The sequence below is a fragment of the Monopterus albus genome, unplaced genomic scaffold, assembly GCF_001952655.1.
Source record: "Monopterus albus unplaced genomic scaffold, M_albus_1.0 scaffold360.1, whole genome shotgun sequence".
NCBI classification, from domain to species: Eukaryota; Metazoa; Chordata; class Actinopteri; order Synbranchiformes; family Synbranchidae; genus Monopterus; species Monopterus albus.
This window is the reverse complement of record NW_018128240.1, coordinates 197575-204579: the sequence shown is the minus strand read 5'-3', so window position 1 is coordinate 204579 and position 7005 is coordinate 197575. Positions and strand designations below refer to the sequence as shown.

The 7005-nt window shown below is 41.7% G+C and overlaps 1 protein-coding gene across 4 annotated transcripts in view; it reads left to right on the top strand.

Moving 5' to 3' along the window:
* Nucleotides 1-7005, top strand: part of sap30l (sap30-like) — a 79156-nt gene that overhangs the window by 15595 nt on the left and 56556 nt on the right. Inside the window, exons 2-3 of one of the 4 annotated variants that reach the window (XM_020625581.1) lie at nt 720-806; nt 1829-1860. The exons of 1 other annotated variant lie outside the window; for it this stretch is intronic. The gene's annotated coding sequence lies outside the window, so the exon portion shown is untranslated. Of the gene's footprint in view, nt 1-719; nt 807-1745; nt 1761-1828; nt 1861-7005 lie in introns of those variants that run through there. 2 more of the 4 variants (XM_020625579.1, XM_020625582.1) reach the window with 2 other exon arrangements.

Sequence of the window (7005 nt, the reverse complement as noted above, 5' to 3'; positions counted from 1 at the left end):
GTTTTCACACACACAGCTGCTGAGAGAAGGTGTCTTAAGAGGCACAGGACATAACATGACAACTTGGTTCATGGTGTGCTGTTATTAAAAAAATAAAAAGTCCTGTGGATCCTGTTGGATGGGGAACAACTTAGATTGTGTCCCTGGGGTCATAATGGGAAAAATAAGCCTCAGGAGTTGGAACAAATTCTTTCAAAAATGTTTATCTTTGTACCATATCCTTTTCTGTACCACGATTACTCAAGATTTTGACTCAACTTGAAGTGGACTGAGTCATGAGTGACTCATAATGAGGACGCAGGTTATCTTGTCTCAAGGACTGAGTCATTTCACTGTTACGTACATGAATATTAAGGCAAAAACAAGTAAAAGTTTGTTTTAAAAATAACATTTGTGTTATCAAACTGGCAACTAACTGTCGATGTCAGTGTATAGGGTGAATTAAGGTCGACCTACTGTGCAGCTGTGTCCATCCCTACCTACACTTTATACTAGTTTTGTTGCTGTTTTTTGGTAGATTGTCTCATTTTAATCCCACATACAAAACTCTGATAAGTGATGAGAACACCACCTACGGTATGCCCAAGAGATGTGGGTAGCGATTTACATTTTTATATCCATCAACAATACAGTAAATGTAGCTTTCTTTACTGGACAACAGCCAGATTTGGCTAAAATAGTTCCTCCTGTCTGTTTCTACCTTCACCACCTTCCCCCAGAAACCACCAACAATGAACTGAGCCAACGCTACAGTGTGAGGATGTAAATCTGCCAGAGGAAGCGCGGGAAGCTGTGCTCGTGTGGCGGTGGGTTCAACATTTAATTTGGCAGCGCTCCTTGACAGTTGGTGTTGGCATCTTATCTCTGTCTTGTCTCTCACCCCACTGCTCTGTGTAAAAAATGGCTTGATAGCATATTGTGAGTGGGCAGCTATCCTGCTATTAGTGGCATTCACAGCAGCTATATCACCTAATGGAAAACCTTTGTAATTGAAACTGATTGGAGCTGAATTAGGTTTGGGATTTGGTGTTTTCCTCTGGTGATTTTGGCAATTTCATGTGGGCTGCAGCATCTCCTCTGAAGTTTTACTGTAGCTCCATGAGTAATGAGGCTGAAACATGAGCCATGAAATCAATAAAAGGCTCCTGCTGTGGACGCTGACAAGTTGCTTTTTTTCTTTCTCTGCTTAATTTAGTGAAAAGTCTGGCTGCCTTGATCAGCACTTTCAGACCTCAGCATAGCAAAAACAATCTCTCATTTATTTGTGAAATACACGCTGTTAGGTTGTGATGAATTACTGGTAATAAGTTGTGTAACTGTTACTGTAAAACCAGCAGCTGTGAAATAGCAGCAACACAGAGACAGTAAGGACAACAATAACCGTATAACACTAAGTTATTGCCTCCAAGCTAAAATAATTCAGCCGGAAGCAACATGAAATGACATTTTGATGTGGTCTGCTCCCTCAGTGCAGAGTGTAATGAACCGAAACTGAATCGTGTAGCTCGACAGTATATTTATATTAATCAAATTATAGGGACACAGTAGTATACCCCTTATTGAGAGACAAAAAGCAGGTCACCACTCTGGCTACAATTAGTTCTAATTAGCCACTGTGGCAACTTGTCATTTGCTTTTTGTATGTTGTTGGCTTTTGAGTGCAATTTTCCTTAATAGCTGGATGTCTCTCCTGCAGACCCTGATGTCACAAGCACAGATGAGAGACAGCATGGACAGTGCATCTGTACAGTCATCCACAGGTGTCTGAGAGAGTTTAACTCAAAGTTACTGTGGCCAAAAAATCCTGTCTGTTTTTTTTTTTTAACAGGAGGAAGCCTGAGTGGAGCTGATGTGGGAGAGGTAACTAGTCAGTCAGAAAAAAACCTGAAGCTTTTGGTGTCTTCTTAATGAACCAATGACTCAGTCACCATTAACATGCATATAAGATTAAAAATGAGCAAATCAAGAGCGTATTCGCTAAAGTGACTTAGTTGCGTAAGGCACCAGGAGGGTAACTGCTCCCTACCCACATCCAGGCTTGTCCCAGTCGGCTTGTTAGATTGCGGTGGCGGACGCTGCCGCTGGGAAACAAAAGTCAGCAGGGCCACACTGTGACTGCTCTCTCTGACTCAGGAGAACGCTTACCTCTGAGACAGGAAGCCCTGGACAAATCGATTTGTCCTCCAAGAGCCAGTAGCAGCTGTGAATGAGCTCAGTTATTCAAAAAGAAGTACAAGGTGAATGACTCCCTGAAGGGTCATTCATTTATTCAGCTGTCGTACCTTATTCTGAGTGACATCATGACTTGTCTTGTAGAGCACTGACACACCGAATCTGAGTTTGGCATTGTCATGTCTGGAGTCTGGGCATGGATGTTGACACTTTAATAAAACTGTATATTAATCATATAACATGTAGCAAATATATGCAACAAAAACCACAAAATACCACATGCTTTTTTTAAAGAAGAAGCAATGGATAGCTCTCGGTACCTCTTCACTGAAAGAACTCTGAGGGTCTTGAGCTCAGTGACCTAGTTGCACAGCGCACCAGGAGGGTACAGTAACTATTTCTTACCCACATCCAAACGTAAAGAATTTAGTGATTTAAAGTGAAACTAAACCCAGAATAATAACCCTGCTGGTGCTGACACCTAGAGGATGCTCTGTACTCACTGCACAACTCTGTTCTCTGTAATGCCGACACACACAGCAAACACTAAGCAGCAGCTGCACATTTCATGTTCAGTGCAATGAGACCCAGAGACCCCACCCTCAGTTTCTGACAAGCATGTCCAGAAGCAGAGGATGATGATGAGGTGGAGGATGAAGGATGCTCCCCATTCGTGCAGCGCCGAGCTGATCTGCTTGCTGTGTGTCTGACTGAAGGAGTGCCATGTCTTCCACTGGGGACCCTCGGGCTTCATATGTAACCTGCTACAGAGAAGGGTTGACTAAAGGAGGAGAGAGGTTTAGCTGAGTTTACAGTCCTGCAATCACATAATCCTATTTATTTTTCGAGTACGTATTATACACTTAGTTCAGAGGGAGCCACTTTAGTAGGTCAGGGATTTGAACCCTTCTATGAATGAATTCTAAACCAAGTTAGGAATATTCTGCATTTTATTATGACATTGGGCATGAACCTAGTTAGTTTGATTAGTTAGTGTTGTGTATTTTGACACGTCCAGGGCAGCATGTGTTTAGCTGTTCACTGTAGAGCAGCATGTAAAAACAGTGCAGTAGGCAGAGGTGGACGACTCTCATGGTTTGACTCGAGTCACAAATTTGAGGACTTGAGACTTGATTAACTAACACTGGCAAAGGACTTGACTTTGACTTGGTATTCATGACTTGAGACATGACTTACACTTGAGACAGATGATTCGAGTTTACTTCACTTTTTTATTAAATATTTGCATCTTTCTAGACATATAGATGTTAATTCTGTGAGTAACAGAATTAACAGCCACAGTAACAAGAATTTAAAGCAGCTCTAACTAATTCTTGCCCTCTAACTTTTGACCTTCTTAATGTTTTATGTACACAGTTGACACTCTGACCTGATGGTGACACCTGAGGAAAAGGTGTAGTGTATCTAAAATGTAAAGGGTTCATCCCCAGATCCTGATGGCCGCATACAGTCTTGTCCAATAAAGTCACTTCAGTTTATTTTTAAGAAATGTAGCTGTCTGCTCTCTCTTCAGGCAAACAGTGGGAGTTAGCAGTGACAAGATCTTCTTTTCTAAATAAGAAGAAAAAGAGCAACTGCAGAGGAAAGGGAAAATCAATAATAAATCCTGGCATTCTTCTGGCAGTGAGTTAGGATTGCACTAGCATTGTAATAACCCCAGTGATTGGCAGCTGCAGGTACACAGCGCATGCATAATATCTGGAAACCATTCTTCAGTGAGGCGGTTCATCTGCAATAAATCGACTGAGAACTTTTGAGTTCTCAAAGTCTCTAGGTCAAATTAGGTCCTGGGACCACATGGCACTCCTGGGAGTCAGGCTGCTGCTGAGGTGTTAATTGCACCTTGTCTTTCTCTCTCTGTCTTTTGTCTATAAGGTTTCAATTACAGCAGATTCATGGCATGTGGGAGCAGCAGGGCTAATAACACTTGTTTTTGTAGGAGATAGAGAAAGATTTCAAACAGAGGAGGAAGATGAGAAAGTGAAGTGCACAATGACAGAAGAGCTGTAGAAGTAAAGAATGAAGCAACAGTGGAGGAGTCAAATTCACTGTTCAGGACAATTTGAAGCATTTGTTAAGAGATGATCAGAGCTTTCTGCCATAAAGCAACAATATATAAGCACTGAAGGTTTTGCCACAAACTGGGCTGACTGGCTTCTTTCATGTATGATTTCATGAGTCTCTTCAGACTTTACAACTGTGCATGAGCTTCTGACTTCTAACTGAAGCTGTGTGTATCCTTCTATGCTGTTGTTAATGTTAAACAGTGTTTTTTATCTGTCAGTGCCGACACAGTGGTGGTAGAATTAGTGCTAAGGTAGACCAGGCTATGTTAGCAGCATGGCTAACCAAGACACAACGAAAACTCAGAGGCTAAAAACATGAATAAGGCCACTCACTCAATGCAGCACAACATGGCCGTATTGTACATGCCTGCAACACCCTCCCTGTAGCCCCTCATCCCCGACCAGCATGGCCCCGTGGGTTAAAACACAGCAGGGAGTCATGTTTTTTTCCAGACTAACCTGTCACTTTGCTGTCACACTCCGCTCTTGTTTTATTTACATACTGTTATCATGAGACGGCTTAGAGAAACATTGTTACATCTTGATATTGCAAGATCTCATAGCATGGGATTTGGTCACACCCCTACTGTATACATATTTCTGCGTAACCACTTTAAGCATTTTAAATGTATTGTCACAGAAAATTTTTGTTCCACTATGCAGATGTCCCTAACATCACTTGACATAATTGAAAAACTCTGTTTAAACCAGATTATTAATTTATTCTTTTAACTTTTGATGCGTCAGGAAGTGGCTGATGTCAGGGTTGATGTGCAGCTCCTTTATGATTCAACACACACTGGGCAAACTCCAGGCATCCCCAAGAAATAATGACAAATAGACAAAGTATGAGACAGACACTATAAACACCTGTTTCATAGCGATCCAATTTAATGCAGACTTGCAGACTCTCTACTTTCTCTGCACTTACACTGGATGCCATAATATGCACTACACACACACATAGAGACCTTATACAAGCTTTGATTTTCTGCCTATCAAATAAAAAATACCCGGGGTGCACTCCACACAGCAGAGCAGATCTCAGCTCCGTTACTGCTCCTGAGACAGTCTGAAGCTGCTGCTCTGCTCCGTCTCTGGAGATCACAGCTAAAGGCTGATGCTGGTTGAGTGCTGAGGCCTCGTAAAGTCACAAAAGCATCTAAAACCCCCTGATGAACCTCTCTGAGGCACAGAGGACATAAATAAAGAACAGGTGTTCAATAAGAAGACAGAGGAGTGACAAGAAGACTGTAAGGAACAGGGTGCATGTACAGTATGTTGTATTTTATTCTGTACATGCCCACTGATGTACAAGAGTATAAATCTGCATGTAAACACTGTTTATCCACCACTTAAAATTGGGAATAGCATTTCATTTACATTTTTTGTTGGAAATTTGGCGGTCGCAATACATGTTCTTATATATTTTTGGTAGCAAGATGCACTTTTTCTCCTAACTCCACACAGTGCTGGCAGTGCTTGGACAAAAATGGCATGGTAACATCCACTGCACAGTGAAGTATGATCTGGATCCAAGGAATATTCCAGATCTGCTGATCCAGAATGTTCACATTTGTAGGGCTTGTGGAAAACTGGCTACTGGGAGACAACAAATTCTAGCTGAAACTCTGATCCAGGAGGCTGTCAGCAGGTTTAACTCATCCTCAAAAATTACTGAGCTAGATTATGAAGAAAACCGCCATTATGGAAATGTATGTTTTTCTTGAATAACTTTCAAAATTACTGATGATATCAATGTGGGGAAATAGCATAGCATGAGATTTGGTCACACCCCTACTGTATACATATTTCTGCGTAACCACTATAAGCATTTTAAATGTATTGTCACTTAAAATCTACTGCACATTGAAGTATGATCTGGACCAGTTCTTGACCAGGTTTGCCCACACTGCAGCAGGGATTTTGGCCCACTCCTCCATACAGGCCTTCTCCAGATCTTTCAGGGTTTGGGGCTGTCGCTGGGCAACACAGAGTTTCAGCTCCCTCCATAGATTTTCTAGGGGTAGGCTTTCATGGCTGGAGAATCATTGAGAGTCAAACTATCATGGGAGTATTGTTTTTAGGTTAGAGTGAGCTGCCTTGACGGAGGATTGCACCGAGTGCCTTTTCATTAAACCTCCCTGTTTTTATCCAGTAAACATCCCTGTGCCACCGTCCTTTTGAGGCAAAAAACACAGACAGAAGTGGTAGACAAGGCTGCGATGAATGAAAGGAAAGTCTGAGAAAATAAAGGCAGAGCAGGACAGCAAGCGAGTAGACCACCAGCTCCAGGCCAAGCAGAACAGCAAAGAACTACAGTAGCTACAGTGGAGCAAATAAGGATTTGATACACCACCGATTTTTCAAGTTTTCCCACTTACAAAGAACGGACAGATCTGTAATTTTTGTCATAGGTACACCTCAACTGTGAGACAGAATCTACAAAAAAAAATTCCAGAAAATCACATTGTTAGATTTTTTAATAATTTCTATTTTATTGCATGAAATAAGTATTTGATACAATAGAAAAATAGAACTTAATATTTGGTACTGAAACCTTTGCTTACAATTACAGAGGTCAGACGTTTCCTGTAGTTCTTGACCAGGTTTGCACACACTGCAGCAGGGATTTTGGCCCACTCCTTCATACAGGTCTTCTCCAGCTCTTTCAGGTTTTGGGGCTGTCACTGGGCAACACGGCGCTTCAGCTCCCTCCATAAATCTTCTATTGGATTTAGGTCTG